Genomic DNA, 18,283 nt, shown 5'->3' on the forward strand with positions numbered 1-18,283 from the left:
CATACTTCTCATTAGTTGAGTTATCAGCTATAGGGAGAGATTCCAAACATTTTTCAATATCATTTTGGTCTAATCCTATCATATTATTTTTATTTCCAAGTAAACTTACCTCTAAATCATCTCCAGGAGTATTATAAAGTATTGCAGAAAGAGTAACAAGATGAACTTCATCCTCGAAGTCTTCTTCTTCAATGATTGGTTTATGAGTGAACTTCGAGAAACGGAAACTCATCACTTCCTCCCCAAACTTAAGAGAGATAGTCCTGCAGTCAATATTAGCTCCTACAGTGTTTAAGAAAGTTCTTCCAAAAATGATTAGACAATGGGAATCAATTGGCATATATATGACAATAAAATCAATGGGATAAGTGTAAGGTCCTACTGTAATAGGTACATTCTTTATTACTCCCATAGGAACTCTAAGAGTCTTCTCAGCTAGCATTATTGTCATATATGTGTCTTCTAATTGTGAATGCTCAAGTTCATCTTGGATACCAAAATAAAATCTATAGGGAGTAACATTAATGGCTATTCCAATATAATAGAGTTCATAATAAGAGGATCCACCAAAAGTGCAAGGTAAAACGGGTTTGCCTACACCTGGTACTTTAATCATACCTTCTACAAACCGTGAGGCTTCGGAATTGAGCTCAACTCGGTTGCAATGTGCAAACATAGCTAAAATACTTTCCTTAGTTACCTCATGTTCTCCATTTGTAGCTTCATGAGTAAGTTTCTCATTACTAATTTTTAACTACGATGCTCTTACCTCTCTTACCTCCTATTCGTTTTGGTACGTAAGTAGTTGAGCTCGGAAGGGCCTGGCCGCTGTCATTGGGAAAGGTAGCGGATTTGAAAGATCGAGATGTCGCCTAGAGGGGGGGGGTGAATAGGCAATTAAAAACTCTTACGGATTTGTCTTGTAATAATGCGGAATTAAACTAACGTTTAGTTTACAAGCACAAACCCTAAGTATGCTAAGCTCAACTAAGTGTAACAATAGCAACTAGAGCTAAGCAAGATAGGCACAAGATATATGTAGCACAAGTGATAGCAAGATATATGAACTTCAAGCACGATGGCTATCACAAGGAAAGAGAGCTCGGGTATAGAAATAACCGAGGCACGCGGAGAGACGAGGATGTATTCCCGTGTTCCCTTCCTTTGCAAGAAGGTACGTCACGTTTGGAGGAGTGGAGGTCCCACGAAGGATTCCCCGCGCCACGAAGGCTCACCCTATTCTCCGAACCACACCCACGAAGGATAATGGCCCTTTCCTTATGGTTAGCTTTTCCTCCGCTCCGGAGATGGCAAGCTCCACAACCACTTCACAAGCTCCACGAAGGAGAAGCCCGGGCCTCTTCACAATCTTCTTGAAGAGATCACCGGAGCACCAATCACCAAGCCAACTAGGAGGTCACCCTCCAAGAGTAACAAGCTCACGGTCTCTCACTCGAACTAATCGTGGTAGAGAGCTCAACACTATGCAATGATGCAAAGCAAGAACACTAGAGGTGTTCAAGTCCTTCACACTCAAATCCCACCAAAGCAACGAATGCTAGGATGAGATTGGAGAGGAAGAACAAAGGGGAAAGTCAACCAAAGACTCCAAGATCTAGATCCCAAGAGATTCCCTCACTTAGAGAAGAAATGGATTGGTGGAATTGTAGATCTAGATCTCCTCTCTTAGATCCCTCAAGGATGAGCAAGAATGATTGGAGGAATCAAAGGGGAGAGCAAGTTCTTCAAATGCAACAATGGAGGAGAGAGAATGGGAAGAACTAACTCAGCCCAAGGTGGAAGAAGGGCTATTTATAGCCCAAGAGCAAATATAACCGTTGGGGAAAAGTTGGGCTGAGTCAACCGTCGAGGAAGCCGGTCAGCCGGGCACGGGACCGGGCCGTCCGGTCCAGGGCCCGGTCAGACCGGGCCACGGACCGGACCAGCCGGTCCAAACCGGTCGGTAGGACAGACCCCGGCCGGGGTCTCTTTGTGTCGTCCGGGAGGTCATCCGGTTGTCCCCGGTTGGCGCCCGGTTGGCGGCCGGTCGAGCCGGACGGCACGCGCGAGCCCGCCGGTTGGGAGGCCGGGCTGGCCGGAGGTAGTCCGGCGCACGGTTGGCGCCCGGTTGACCGGTCGACACGCCGGGCAGACCGGTTGGGAGGCCGGTTGACCGGTCGACACGCCGGGCAGACCGGTTGGGAGGCCGGCTGACCGGGCGGCAGACCGGAACCGGCCGGCGCATGGGCCGGTCCGACCGGGTCCCTGACCGGGTGAGCGAGGAAAACATGTTTTACAAAAACTGTGATAACTAATGCTCCCGAACTTCGATTGACATGAAACCAATTTTGTTGGAAAGATAACGACGAATAGAACCCCAACAAAAATTGGAAATATGGAGACTCCTCACAGAACATTTTAGATGATTTTAGAGAGGGAGTCTCCCACCGTCAAGAAACGGTGAAGATGTCCAAACTCGAAAACGCAATAGAAGATGCATGCGGATTCCGTTTTCGATGAACTTGAGGCTTGTTGTAAAGCTAGCAACAAGCTCAAGAACCTCACACAGAGAAACACCAAGAAGCAATAGGGATATGCAAAGTATGCAAAGGATTGAGCTCCCTAAGACGATGCGATCAAGTTACCCAACCGAAAGCCCCTCTTGATAGTGCGGCTATCTATCCTATAATCCGGTCTCCCAACAACCACCTTGAGACCGGTAAAAGGAAAACCTAGCAAGGCCATACCTTTGCCTTGCGCATCCCGCTTGATCTTGATGATAGCTCTTCAAGCTCCACTCAATGCTGGAATGCCTCACTTGATCATCGTCGCTTCGTGAAGACTCACAAATGCTCCCCCATACACCATGACGGGAAAGCTCTATTGAGTGCCGAACGGAGTTTCGGGTCCCGAGACGGAGTTTCGCGATGGTGGCGGCGTCTTCGGATGGTTTACGGCGACTTCCACTTCTCGTCTCGCGTTTTTAGATTGAAACCCTTAAGTGGTCCGGAGAGGGGCGTCGGAGGCCAGCCCGAGGGGCCACACGCTAGGGCGGCGCGCCCCCCCCCTCCAGGCCACGCCGACCTAGTGTGTGGGGGCCCTGGGCCTCCCCCAGGCCTGCCCTTCTGGCTCCGTGATTCTTCTGAAAAAATAAGCCCTTCGACATAAATTCCGAGGATTTTCCTAAAAGTTGAATTTACTGCACAAAAACGAGACACTGCGAGCAATTCTGCTGAAAACAGCGTTAGTCCGGTGTTAGTTGTATCCAAAATACACAAATTAGAGGCAAAACAATAGCAAAAGTGTTCGGGAAAGTAGATACGTTTTGGACGTATCAGCTCCCCCAAGCTTAGCTTATTGCTTGTCCTCAAGCAATTCAGATTAACAAGCGAGTGCGATAAAAGAACTTTCACGAACACATTTGTTCATATGATGTAAATATTCTCATGATATGGAAAGTACTTAAGCAATTCATAATAAGATACATGCAAATAAAATCATCTAACAGCTATGTCAATCATGGGAAAGGTACCAACAAATTAACAATAAGCATCATGAATCATGTCTATCAGCAGGATTGCAATGTTCATAAAAGGATATGATAAAGTGGTATCTCGCTTGCCCGTATTTGTACATCAAAACATAAATGCTCGGGCACCTTTGAAGTTCATGGAGAGATTGGAAATAGAGATTATCAAAGATAAAAGCATCAAAGTTTGTTATCACCAGATTTTAGACAAATCCAGAGGTGGGCCGGGCTTGGAGGATTACATGTGGAAGATTTACGAAGCGGCTCGGCACGAAGGGATTGGGCTGAATTGCCCGTGTATCTTTATGGTAGATTGTATATTAGATTAAAAGTTAGAGTTTATCTCGTGCACGGTTTAGTGCACGCCCACATTAGAAAGTCCGTCTGGACTATAAATATGTATCTAGGGTTTATGGAATAAACAACAACTCACGTTCAACCCCAAAAACAAACCAATCTCGGCGCATCGCCAACTCCTTCGTCTCGAGGGTTTCTATCAGGTAAGCGACATGCTGCCTAGATCGCATCTTGCGATCTAGGCAGCACAAGCCCCACGTTGTTCATGCGTTGCTCGTACTGAAGCGCTTTTGATGGCGAGCAACGTAGTTATCATTAGATATGTTAGGGTTAGCATTGTTCTTCGTTTAAGCATGCTTACGTAGTGCAGCCCTTGCATATCTAGCCGCCCTCACGCCTATCTCAGGTGTGGGGCGGCACCCCGCTTGATCATTATTTAGTAGATCTGGTCCGTTACGATTGCTCCTTGTTCTACAAGGATTAGTTTAATATCCGCAATAGTTAGGCCTTACAAAGGGGGAGGATCCGGTGGCACGTAGGGTGGCGTTCGCAAGTCCTAAACGGGATGTTCCGAGGATCAACTTCATGTTGGTTTTGAGGCCTTGTTTAGGATCGGCTTACGAGCACCGTGCGTGGCCGCGAGGCCCAACTCTGGAGTAGGATGATCCGATTATGCGGTGAAAACCCTAAATCGTCGTAGATCTCATTAACTTCATCTTGATCAAGCGGGACCACCAAGTATTCGTGCACCCCGCACGGATCATGGGTGGATCGGCTCTTTGAGCCGATTCACAGGATAACCCGAGAGCCGATCGAGGCTCGTATTTAATGTTTACATGTATGCCTGCGGAGAAACTAAGCGAGGCATCCCCATCACCTTCCCGACCGGGTATAGGTCGGGTGGCACGCCCTTGCACTTCGCAACGCCGCGTGTGACCGGAAGAGCATTGCGGGCCGTCGCTCGGAGGGGTCTCAGCCAGCCGCAGATCTAGACTCTTCCCGGCTCTACGGTGTTGACAAGGCCGCTGCCCGCCGGTGGGTTTTGGCGGTCAACACATTCTCGGCACGCCCGGTGGGACAATCGTCTACATCAACCACATCGCCATCTACATCCGAGATGGCGGACGGCACGCCGGTCACCTACGAGGATCTGCCCGATGACCTCAAGAAGCAATACAACGAGATCAAGGCCACCCTCGAAGCCGACCTCATCGGCTCTTTTCAGAGAACCCGCTCCCGTGGCATCAGATGGAAGGGGTTCTCGCCGCAAGGTGCGCTCGATGGGATAGACCTCTCTACCCCGTCGGAGGAACGCACCAGGGGTCTGCGGCAGGAGATCAATTACCTGGTGGCTCACTCGCTACACCGCCACTCTGAGAACTTGGTCAACGCGTTGGAGCGTGTCGCTCTGCGCGTGATCCAGGAGATCATGAGCCACCGTACTCGCCGTCGGGACCAGCTCTCGGGACTCATCAAGGAGAGTTGCCATTCCGGTCCCGTCCACCGCTGCCATATGCGTTGGCAGCACTCAGCTGAAGTGCCGACTACACCGGCATTCCTCGTCTACAGGATTGGTGGCGACCCTAGTGACTACCGAGTTCTTAATGGAGGCGCCTAAGGAGATCCCTCATGGATACGCGTGCATGTATGTGCCGGATCGTGGTGACCGGGCACTCACAAACCAGGCCACAACATCGGGGACTCCGGCGAAGACAGGAGGAACGTCGGCGACGAGCTTGAGAGCGACGTGGCTAACTAAATACGCCACACCGACGAAACTCCCGAGCCCGGCTCCCGCGGATGGCTCCGAGCTGGAAAAGCAAACATGGCAGGCCAAGTACGCCACCCCGGCGAATCTTCGAGTGCAACTCCTACGGCCAGCACGAGCGGATCAGATCGGTACCATACCGAGAGACCAGTTCGGCATGATGCCGAAAAGAAGGGCGATCGGCTATTCCAAGCCGTACCCCGACGATTACGAGATGATCCCGCTGCCACCTAAATATCGGCTCCCCGACTTCTCCAAATTCAGTGGATCGGATGGCTCCAGCTCCATCGAGCACGTCGGCCCGATATTTGGCTCAACTGGGACCGGCTTCAGTGTCGGATCAGCTACGCGTGAGGCTCTTTTCACAGTCCCTCACGGGATCGGCTTTTGGATGGTACACCTCTTTGCCGGCAAACTCCATCCAGTCTTGGAAGCAATTGGAAGAACAGTTCCATATGCAATACCATTCAGAAGCTTCCGAGTCTGGCATTGCCGATCTAGCACAACTACGTCAGAAGCGCGGGGAAACGGTGACAGAATATATCCAGCGCTTCAGGAACCTTAGGAACCGATGTTATTCGGTTCGTATAACTGAAAAGGAAGCGATCGAGTTGGCGGTAGCAGGCCTTGCAACACAGCTCAAGGACATGGCCTCCCAAGCAGATTATCCCTCGTTGGCGCACATGGTTCAGAAACTATCAGCATATGAACAGCGCCACCCCGACCTGTACCAAGACAAGTTCAAGCGTGCAGTAGTTATGGTCGATACGGAGGAAGACGAAGTGCCTGCGGGAGGCCAAGAGATAGCAGTGGCTGAGTGGACTCAGGGGGGAACCCCCGTGGCCTGCAAATGGGTAAAGCCACCAGGGCCGCCCAGGGGATTTGATTTTGACATAACCAAGACTGAACAAATCTTCGACCTCCTGCTCAAGGAGAAACAGTTGACGATTCCTGAAGGTCTCAAGTTCCCCACGGCGAAAGAGCTAAACGGAAAGCCGTACCGCAAATTCCACAACTCGCTTTCCCATGCCACCAACGACCGCCGGGTGTGGCGTCGGCACATCCAAGCGGCGATAGAGAAGGGGCGGCTAATTTTCAACCAGTACGCCATGAAGGTCGACACCCAACCCTTCCCCGCCGTTAACATGGTAGAAATCACCTACCCCGAAGGTTGCCAGCCGGGTCCCTCGTTCGAGCATCAACATGGTAGGACTTGGAAACCACTGCGGCAAAGATGGAGATGAGGGCAGCTGCTCTCATAGAAAGGATACGAGAGGAGGCCGCTCCACGCGATCGGCTCCGTCATGATGGCAAGCGCTATGTCACGGAGGGAGAGGTGAAGAATATAAGATATCGGCGACCCTCTCTCGATCACCTCCTCAACAAATATGTGAGTCGGTATGACCAACGCCGACGGTCCAATTACGATGATAGAGGAGATCGTCCGGCTAGGGAAGCCGGAAGACATCGTCGGCAGGATCGCGATGAGGAGGAGCACGAGCGCCGTGCCACGGAAGCATCAAGGGAGCAAGATGACAACGCCGGACATTGGGACTGCCCCTTCTTCGGACATTGCTGGGATTCGGGAATGAGCCGATTGCCCACAATCGGCAATTGCCCAGAATGCAACAATAAAAAGAAGGAGGCAGCCAACGTGTCTGTGTTCGAGCGCCTAGGGCCTCTCCCGCCACAAAGCAAACGCGCTGAGTCACCTCGTTGGGCAGATCTTGAGGATTCAAAAGACGAGGGAGAAGTGGAAGAAGACAGGTATCACCGGCCAAGGTGGTGCCCTGACGGACTCAGCCGTTCCCAAAAGCGCAGGGTTCAGCGATTGCGCGGCCTGGAGGAAGCCGAAAGGCTATACCTGCATACGCTAAGGAAAGCACGACCTGATCTGGCTGCAAAAGTTCAGCGAGCCCTGGATGAAGAGGGTCGGCCACGGAAAATGGAGTGGCGCCCCAAACAGAGGAAAGCCGATGATGAGACGTCGGCTGGCACAAACATGGTACTCGTCTTGCCGACAGAGCTTAGCGCTCCACGACTCTACGGAGCACTCAAGGTGGACGACAGCAAGCGCATCAAGTCAGAGGTTGGGTTGGTTTTATCCAGCCTGGCCAAGTAGCAAGATCAAACCAATGAGCAAACCAGGCGAGGCTGATCCTTGTGATCGGCCCCAAAAAGTTTATGAAGGGACATTACAGGACCTTCAGTCAGCTCTCCAATGAATATGGAGACCGATTCCAGCAATCGGCCAAAATTACTTTCACCACATGTTCTGCTTGCGTTCACCACCGATCTACTGGGCAGTGACCACGTCGGCAGACGAGAGTCAGCGTGGATTTTTGCGGAGCCGACGTACAAGTGCAGTGCCCTGGCTAACCATACAAGCCGATATCCGCAGTCATCCAGCAGGTATCGGCTCGGGGGGCATATAATCAGATGAACATGTGCAGATAAACATGTGAGAACATACGTGCAAGGAGACATTGGGGGCCGATTAAGGGAAATCGGCCAGATAAAAAAAAAACGTTTTTGGAACAGCCGATGCAAGGGCATCGACTTCAGAATCAAGAGACAGCCGATGCGTAGTCATCGACTCTAGTTGAATTGTGCGATTTTTATCAAGTCTCCACCAAGTCCAGGCCAGCGGCGGTGCCTTCTGTTGCTTCGAGAGAATGGAAATTTCTTCAGCTGCTTCGAGCCGATCCGGGCTTTGGCGCATTCTCTCTGATATTCTCGCCTCGAGTAAGGCTCGGGGGGCAGCAGGCTTGAACCAGGCTCGGGGGGCAGCAGGCCTGGTGGATGCTCTGTTTTACCCTGTTTTAAGAGCTGATGGTGGTACCATCGGCTGCTCCTTCATGGCGGCCTTCTTCACAGTGATGAGTGTTGAAAAGGATTATTGGAGTTGGTTGGAGGAGTTCGAAGGTTTCCCTGAAGAACCTGCATTTTCCACCAGGTTTAGAAGATCATTGGTTGAAGGAAGGAAGGGTGAATTTCGAGGAACCGATGTGGTGCTATCGGCTCATTACGCATTGGCAAAGGTCAGTAGAAGAGGGAATCGGTTCAATTAAGCTCAGAAGAAATCGGCAAAATCAAAATTGGGGAAAAGTTCTTCATTGATAGACGGGATTTCTTACATTAAAGAGCTGATTGCTCTCAAAAGGAAATACTAAGGGATACATTGCCCCATCTACTGCTACTGGCCCTATTCTAAAGGTCCTGTCTACGGGCCATCATTGCCCTCGTCATCGCCGTCGTCACCGCTGTCGGCGCTGCTGCCGGCGGGCTCGTCATTGCTCCAATGGCCACCGACCGGGCCCTCGTTGTCCTCGTCTTCTTCGTCGGCGTCATCCTCGTCGCTGTCGAAGTCGCTAAGGTTGCCCGGCCAAGGGCAGAACCGCTTAGCCGGCGGTTCGTCGGAGGAGCTCTCGTCGCCGTCCTCCTCCTCCTCTTCCTCCTCCTTCACCCCCTCGGAGGAGGTGAAGTCATCCCGAGAGAAGCGATCGTCATCGCTCTCCTCCTCCGGTTCCCCGTCGGCGAGGAAGCGGAGGTCGCTCTCCCCATCTGTCGAGGACTGGTCGTCCTCGGACCAGATGGAGAAGTCATGGTCTGACTCCTCTCCGGCCGCAATGGCGCGGCGGGTGTTGGCCGCGTGGACCGCCGCTGCGTCGTACTCCGGCGTCGGCTCACGGGACGTGGAGGATTGGCTAGCAAGATCCGATGGGGCAGAGGAGGAGGAAGACATGGTGGCTGGGAGGGTTTTTGGAGTGCTAATGCGGAGGAGATACAAAGGAGAACTGTTCAGAGCGGTTAAATCGAAGGAGGATATAGTGGAAATTCAATGCCACAACAATTTCCGAGCAGTTCTCGAGGACATGGTGCCAAAACTGTCAAATCGTGCAGAGAAGTTGGGAAGGCAAGTCGTCATGATGAGGCATGCTGCGACAGTTCCGCTCTGCCGTGACACGACCCCTCTGAGGAAAAAACAGAGTGGTTTTGAAATTATCATTACCAAAACCAGGGGGGCATGTGTTATCACCAGATTTTGGCTAAATCAGGAGGTGGGCCGCGATCAAGATGGGCTTGGAAGATTACATATGGAAGATCTATGAAGCGGCCTGGCACGGAGAATTTGGGCTAGTTAGCCCGTGTATCTTAGTATAATAGATTGTGTATCGATTTAGAAGTTAGAGTTTATCTCGTGCACGGTTTAGTGCACGCCCACATTAGAAAGTCCGCTGGACTATAAATATGTACCTAGGGTTTATGGAATAAACAACAACTCACGTTCAACCCCAAAACAAACCAATCTCGGCGCATCGCCAACTCCTTCGTCTCGAGGGTTTCTATCGGGTAAGCGACATGCTGCCTAGATCGCATCTTGCGATCTAGGCAGCACAAGCCCCACGTTGTTCATGCGTTGCTCGTATCGAAGCGCTTTTGATGGCGAGCAACGTAGTTATCATTAGATATGTTAGGGTTAGCATTGTTCTTCGTTTAAGCATGCTTACGTAGTGCAGCCCTTGCATATCTAGCCGCCCTCACGCCTATCTCAGTGTGGGGGCGGCACCCCGCTTGATCATTATTTAGTAGATCTGGTCCGTTACGATTGCTCCTTGTTCTACAAGGATTAGTTTAATATCTCGCAATAGTTAGGCCTTACAAAGGGGGGAGGATCCAAGTGGCACGTAGGGTGGCGTTCGCAAGTCCTAAACGGGATGTTCCGAGGATCAACTTCATGTTGGTTTTGAGGCCTTGTTTAGGATCGGCTTACGAGCACCGTGCGTGGCCGCGAGGCCCAACCTGGAGTAGGATGATCCGATTATGCGGTGAAAACCCTAAATCGTCGTAGATCTCATTAACTTCATCTTGATCAAGCAGGACCACCAAGTATTCGTGCACCCCGCACGGATCATGGGTGGATCGGCTCTTTGAGCCGATTCACAGGATAACTCCGAGAGCCGATCGAGGCTCGTATTTAATGTTTACATGTATGCCCCGCAGAAACTAAGCGAGGCATCCCCATCACCTTCCCGACCAGGTATAGGTCAGGTGGCACGCCCTTGCACTTCGCAACGCCGCGTGTGACCAGAAGAGCATTGCGGGCCGTCGCTCGGAGGGGTCTCAGCCAGCCGCAGCTCTAGACTCTTCCCGGCTCTACGGTGTTGACAAGGCCGCTGCCCGCCGGTGGGTTTTGGCAGTCAACAGTCTCATGTAAGGATTCCTTTACAATCATCATGGCACTAGTTGCATATTTTGATTTAAAGTTGCATCAAATGGATGTAAAGACGGCATTTCTAAATGGGGATTTAGAAGAAAATGTCTACATGAAACAACCCAAGGGTTTTATCATGGAAGGCAAGGAAGAAATGGGATGCCGCCTAAAGAAATCCATTTATGGATTAAAGCAAGCCTCCGGACAGCTGGTATCTAAAGTTTAATGAAACAATCAAGAGATTTGGATTTAAAGAAAATATTGAGGACAATTGCGTTTATGCAAAGTTTAAAAGTGGGAAATATATTTTCCTAATCTTGTATGTGGATGATATTCTGCTTGCCAGCAGTGATGTTAGTCTACTGCAAGAGACAAAGAAGTTCTTGTCCTCAAATTTTGATATGAAAGATCTTGGTGAAGCGTCATATGTTTTGGGCATAGAAATTCACCGAGATAGAAACAATGGAGTATTAGGACTATCACAAAAGGCTTATTTAGAAAAGATTCTAAGTAAGTATAATATGCATAAGTGCAGTGCCACACCTGCCCCTATAGTCAAGGGCGGCAATTTTGGGAAGCATCAAAGTCCCCAAAATCAATACGAGCTCGATCAAATGAAAGCGGTTCCATATGCTTCGGCTATTGGAAGCCTATAGTATGCACAAGTGTGCACTCGCCCTGACTTATCTTTTATCACCGGAGTACTCGGTAGATATCAAGAAAATCCAGGTTTTGAACACTGGAAAATGGTAAAGAAGGCATTGCGTTATGTGAAAGGCACAAGAGTTACATGCTAACATACAGAAGATCTGATTCCCTAGAAATAAGAGGGTATTCAGATGCAGATTTTGCGGGGGATAAAGATGATAGAAAATCCACATCTGGATATGTATTCACCCTCGCAGGGGGAGCTATTTCGTGGAGTAGCTCCAAACAGACCATAGTTGCATCATCCACGATGTATGCAGAATTTATAGCATGTTATGAAGCCACGGGGCAGGCATTATGGTTAAATAAATTCAAACCCGACTTGAAAGTGGTAGATTGTATTGACAAACCACTAAAGATGTACTGCGACAATGATCTCGCAGTATTTTATGCTCACAACAACATGTCGAGTACAGCTACGAAACCAATTGAGGTTAAGTATTATATTGTGAAACACAAGGTTCAGGATCAAACTATAAGTCTCGAGCATATAAGGATAAAAGATATGCTTGCGGATCCGCTAACGAAAGGCTTACCACCCAGCATGTTCAAGGAGCACGTAGCCGGCATGGGTTTAAGGGAAAGTCTTACCTATCCTGGATCATAAGAGGCCCAAAAGTAAAAGAATTTGTTTCAGAACAGAGAAGTGCATTGTGGATGTCCGATTCTATCGGCAATAGAGCTGTGACGAAGAAACATGCCCTATGTACTGATCCAAAATGAAACGAATAAAATGAAAGTATAAAGTTAAAAGAAAAGTTGAGATCAAGGGGGAGAATGTTAGGATGATCTCCTCGCGTCCGAGCCCAACGGTTCGAACTCAGACCCTTGACCTCGTCCGCGCCCTGATCGAGGGCGCCCAACCACATTTGGTTGGTGGGCCCCTGTCGCCTGTGCTATAAATACAGTGGTGGGGGCGGTGGCACAGATCACGAGGTTGACCGGGAGTGCCACTCGCCCCACCAACACACCCACCGATCTGGGTTCAGCACAGTGCCGACGGGATGCTCCATCACCGCCGCCACCACCTCTCGCTCGACCACACGCCGTCACCGTCGCCACCATGTCCAGGTAGACGAGCTCCACCTCCAATGGAGAAGGTAAACTAACAGTACCCTCTCCTACCCGGCCATGATCTACCCTAGTCGATCTAGCAAAGTAAACAGGAAGGAGTATGACAGTTCTTGTAAGGCTTTTTGTAAACATCTCCAGCTGAATGGGACGCACCAAGGTCGAGTCTGGCTGCTTAGACAAATCAAAATATTTTTAACCCAACAGACGGCAAGTCAACTTCACACAATTCCGTAGCATGGACACCATTGAAAGTCACGCAAACATAAGGAGAGAACTTAAAGTTGAAATTCAGCGGCGGCTTATGTTATGCTTCGACATATATTTGATCAAGGAATCACGATGACATCAAAACAAATTAAGACAGATAGAAAAAAGAGAGCACGACAACTCGACAAGCAAGCGACAGGGTAGCTGTTACAGCTAGAACCAAGTAGAAAAATTCAGCAAAGTTCGTTCCAGAGAATGACCCGGAACAAGTTGTTAGGAACTCCATGCTACCAAATAAACAGAGTCTGGCTCAGTCTAAGTTCTTGCTTACGAACAACCATCAGGACAAAGGTGTCATGTTAAAATTTCCCCTTTTTGTCGATGTATTTGTATCATAGTTGATCAGATAAATGAACTTCTGGCATGTTCCGTTTGTCCATTGCTCAGCAAGAATGTGTTGCTGAAATCTGCCAGATTCATTGTCCTCAGCACTAAGCCTCTAGTCCTAACCAACACGGGGCATGTTAAATTCATGTATGACCATCAATTAACCTGAACATCTTTGAGAAATCAAATCACGATGGAAGGGGATCAGCTGAGCATGTCAACCGACGACCACCACCGCATAGACATTGACACGGACACAGCCGCGGAGACGAAATCTGATGCCGTCGTCGGCGTTGAAGCCGAGCGGAAGTGGCTGCGCAAGCTCACGTCGGCGACGGTGAACAAGGCCGTGATGAGGGATCTCATCGCGCGGACGCCCATGCTGTGGTACCTCCGCCAGCGCTCGGGCACCATCCTCCGGTCGCGCCCCGGCCGCTCCGGCCGTGTCGAGGCGCTCCACGCGGTGCGCGCCGTGGCCATCGGCCCGTTCCACCGCGGCGACCCCGGCCTGGCTTTCTCCGACGACGCCAAGCTCCCCTTCATGCGGTATCTGCAGGACCAGTGCGCGCTCGACGTCGACCGCTACGTCGCGGCGCTGTCGGCGGAGCGCGACCGCCTCCGCGACGAGTTCGCCGACGACGACGTGGAGGCCGATAGGGCGCTGCTGGACGATGAGGAGAGGTTCCTCCAGATGCTGCTCCTGGACAGCTGCTTCGTCCTCGTCGTCAGCATGATGCTCAGCAAGGCCGGCGTGGGCGAGGACGCCGACAGCGCGGCGCGGGCGGCGTCCATCAACCGGGAGTACTTCATCCTGCACATGGCCGTGGCGCAGCACGCCGAGCAGATCAAGCTCGACATGCTCGTGCTCGAGAACCAGGTCCCCTTCGCCGCCGTCAAGCTGCTTGTCGCCTCCTGCGGCAGGCTCAAGCTCCGGCACTGCGTCGAGCAGGTCGTGCTCGGGTGCTTCGACGACCTCAGCCCGAAGCGGGCGCGCCAACCCTGCCACGCCGCTGGCGCCGAGTTCCACCACGTCCTGCACCTCTTCCACTGGTCCCGCGTGCCGGAGACCAAGTACGCCATCCTCTCCACGCCGCTCAAGCTCCTCAAGATCAAGAAGCAGTCGGAGCGCCTCTTCCCCTGCTCCGTGGAGCTGCGCCACTCGGCGGTGTGGTTCCGGCAGTCGTCCGATGCGTCCGACGCGTCGTCGTCGAGCTGCCAGAGCCACCTCGACATGTCCTTCTGGAGCCGGACGGCCAGCCCCGTGGCGGTGATGAGCATCCCGTGCTTCCACGTCCACGACTACAGCGCCGTCGTGCTCCACAACATGCTCGCCTTCGAGATGCACTTCCACTGGGCGCACGGCGCCTGCGTCACCACGCACGTCGCGCGGATGGAGGGCCTCGTGCGGTGCACGAGCGACGCCTCGTTCCTCCGCCGCCGGGGCGTCCTCGCCTCCTCGCGGTTCACCGACGCGGAGCTCGTCTGCTTCTTCCGGGAGCTGGGGGCGCACACCGTCGGCGCCAGGCTGCCGGACGAGTTCGGCGACATGCTCGACGCCGTCGCCTGCCACCGCAGCCGCCGGATCAGCTGGTGGTGCGGCGGCTTCGTGCTGCACTTCTTCCCTCGCCCTGGGTGGCCGTCTCCCTCTTCGCCGCGGCCGCCATATTCGTCCTGCCGTCCCTCCTGCAGACGGTGTACACCATGCTCGGCTACTTCAAAACCACTTCTAGCTAGTTGAGAGAATTCAGAAGTACTAGTGTCCTCGCCTGTCCATTATTAGTTCCCACTTCCCACACAGTACTGATCAGCTTGTTGATTCCGAATACTCCCATGCGAGTCTCTTTCTTTTCTGGGTTTTCTCCGGAGTTCAAATGGTAAATTTTAAGTGTCTATTTCACATCCGGTTGTTTTTCTTTTGGCCAACAGTCGCAAGAATTAGAACAATAGGATTGTTTTCCCCTTCCACCACTTCCGTGATTCCCGTTATTAATTTCGAACGGAAGTCTGCAGATCCCTTCTTCCATGTACCATGTACCGTGAGAAAACAGACACACATGTACTGTATCTCCAAAACAGAACCAAAATGAAGAGAAAATTAGTCCTTACTCCCATAAAAACTGGTGTATTTACACTGGATTTACATGTGATTTACGGAAAAACACTGATGTATTTACAGTGGTATTTTATGGGAAAACTCATGTTTATAGTGGATTTACATGAGATGTACGAAAAAACTCAATGTATTTACAGTGGTATTTACAGGAAAAGTCATGTATTTACTCTAGAACTGAGAGTGGAATTTACAAAAAAAAACTATTGTGTTTACATTGGTTTTATAGTGGTATATACGGTGGTACTTATGGGAAAAACTCATGTATTTACATTTTTATTACAGTAGCACTTACAGTGGTATTTACAAAAAAAACTCGTGTATTTACAGTGGTATTCAAGAAAAAACATGTATTTACAGTGGTATTTACAAAAAGAATCATGTATTCAATTTTTTGGCAAATACCATAGTCAAAAATAAAAAAATTCTTTAAATACGGTAATTCATAATCGAAATGACTTCCCTATGGTTTGAAATTGCAAAATAAAAATTTCATTAAAATTTTGAAAATAAGAGAAAGTTTGGAGACACTCAATTCAAAATCACTAAACCATCATTCATCAACCAAAACTCCCGTACACGTGAATATGGCCATATGGGAGGTTCCAGTGATGTGAGTCACACATATTTAGTTCTTGCAAAATGAAGGACATGGCGGAAGTCTTTGTTCTTGTCCCAGTACTGATGATCTGGACTGAATAAATAGTGAAGTAGTGCCTCTTGCTGTGGTTGCTTATATATCCTGAACGGAGAAGAACGGTCCAGCCCAAATCGCACGGCACCTCAACTGGGGAAAAAAATGCAACCAGAATCACAATAGAAAAACCAGGAAAAAAAAAGAGGCGAGCGCTCGATCAAATCTGTTTTTATCCAAGGGACACAAATTCGAGTGCTGACGAATTGAAAAACAACCGGTTACAAAATAGCAAAAGTGAATTTTAATGATGTTATGTTTTGGGATTTGCTAACCGAGAAGTGATTCTAAGAGCATCTCCAACATCGCTATATTTCATATTTGGCTAAAATTGCTATAAATTATAAATATAGCAATTTGGTTTTAAATTATTGCTCCGGCAGCTTTCCTATAAATGGTTTCCACATCAAAAAAAAAATAGCAAGCTAGGTATTATATTAGAGCCTCCACTTGGTATAGTTGCAAAGTAGAGGCATATCGTAAAACTCCCACACACGACGGCGGGAGAGCCACCATGCGCCAGACATTTCCGCCCCGACCCATGACCTCGCCGCCCTTCCGACTGCCCGCCCCACCGGCATTAGGGCATCTACAATGCGCGGCGCTAGCGGAGGGCGCTAGGATTATTTTCCTGGACGAGCAGCAGTTTCACTAGCGAATCCTGGCGCCAGATGCTGCGTCGACGCAAAAACAGGCAGCGACGCTTTAGTGGAGAGAGGGCGCCAGCAGAGGACTGTTTCGGTTCTGTTTTAGCGCTCAGCGTTGAAAAAGAGCGACGCTTAGATTTTTTTATTTCGTAGTGTTTATTTTTTTCCTCTGTTAGCGCCTAGATAAACGTCTACCATGGGACATGCCCTTAGGCCATGGCGCCGCCTCTCTCGAGTAACCGGAGGTGCCCTGAAGCACCGGCCCTAATCCCCTCTGGATCAAGTCACCCCACCGTCGAATTGAGCCCTGCCAAGCTCCGCCTCCTGCCCAAACCTTCCGGCCAATTCGGCCCACTGGTGGACGTCGCAGGTGAGGGAGAAGCTCCGCGTGCCCCCCATGTACTCTTGGCCATCCTTCAGCTCGCCGCATGTGCCACCTCGCCTCCACGCGCTTCGGCGCACAACGGTGACCGGCGCCTCGACGTAGATTGATTCCGGCCGGTAGCGCTAGATCTTGGTCAGCTACGGTCGATTCCGGCCATCAACGATGAGCATGTGGAGTGGCCATGCTAGGTGTGGCAGGTGTGGGCAGCGGCAAGCATCCGTGCTTGGGTGTGCGTCAATGCATCAGGGAAAAAAAGAAAAAAATAGCGCGCTATAACAAAATAACGTGGGTCCAAAAATACGCTATTAGCATGCTATAGCGTGCTATTAGCGCGAATAGCACGCTATAGCGCCGAAATAGCGTAGCGTCGGCTCTCCAGATATGCTATAGTGTGCTATTAGCGTTGGAATAGCGCGCTATTTTTTTCCATGGAAAAAAATGAAGAGTACGGAAGAAGAAGACTGGAAAAAAAAGAGGAAAAAAAAAAGACCCACCGACATGCGGATCTACCTACAATCAAAACTGAGCATTTTTCTATTGAATTGTTATCATAGCAAGGCTAGCAAAGTAAAAAAAAAAATGTTGTTAGATTGAAAATGGTGCTAACGTTAAAGAGTGACGGACAGATGTCTGCTCTATTGTGGGCATCTTTGGGACTAACTTATAGCATTTTAAACTAACAGGAAGCTAGAGATTAACAAAACATATAAAAGAAAAAGGTGACTCAACAAGAAAAGGTTGAATTGAAAGTCCGTGTATTAGGGTAGTAATAGTGGAGAGCAACATTAGAGTAGTAACATGCAAATGCTACTAGTGTGTACTGGTGTTTCATAGGTGATACAATATTTGGCATGTTCAGTGTTTGATAATTTTTGATATGCCATCAAGAACAACATTCAGTTCAAAGCAACCCCATCAATAGAAGCTGGGACGATGAGATACGTCCTCTATGAGGACATATTCTATTATCAAGAGACGAGACATGTCCTCCATAACACCATATTGTATGATTCAGGTGTGCCATCGTTAGATTGTCACAACAGTCACTAACGCAGCAAAACACACTTATCCATATTCATTATGGTGCCCTTATTCTTCGGTGTTTGCTTCCCGAACCATCTTCTTCATTTTCTCTCGCATGTTCTTATATTTCTGTGTCGTCCCTTTTCTTTGGCAAGACTTGCCGTTTCTGCTGCTCCAGCTTCTGTAGCTGGAACCTCAGCTCCTTTCGCTGCACAACAGCTGATGTCAGTATGTCACCA

The 18,283-nt window shown here is 49.9% G+C and overlaps 1 pseudogene; it reads left to right on the forward strand.

The window, feature by feature from the left end:
- Window positions 1–13,378: 13,378 nt before the first annotated feature.
- LOC124656567 lies at window positions 13,379–14,919 on the forward strand (annotated as a pseudogene).
- The last annotated feature ends 3,364 nt before the right edge of the window (window positions 14,920–18,283 follow it).

This window comes from Lolium rigidum, chromosome 5 (assembly GCF_022539505.1).
Source record: "Lolium rigidum isolate FL_2022 chromosome 5, APGP_CSIRO_Lrig_0.1, whole genome shotgun sequence".
NCBI lineage: Eukaryota > Viridiplantae > Streptophyta > Magnoliopsida > Poales > Poaceae > Lolium > Lolium rigidum.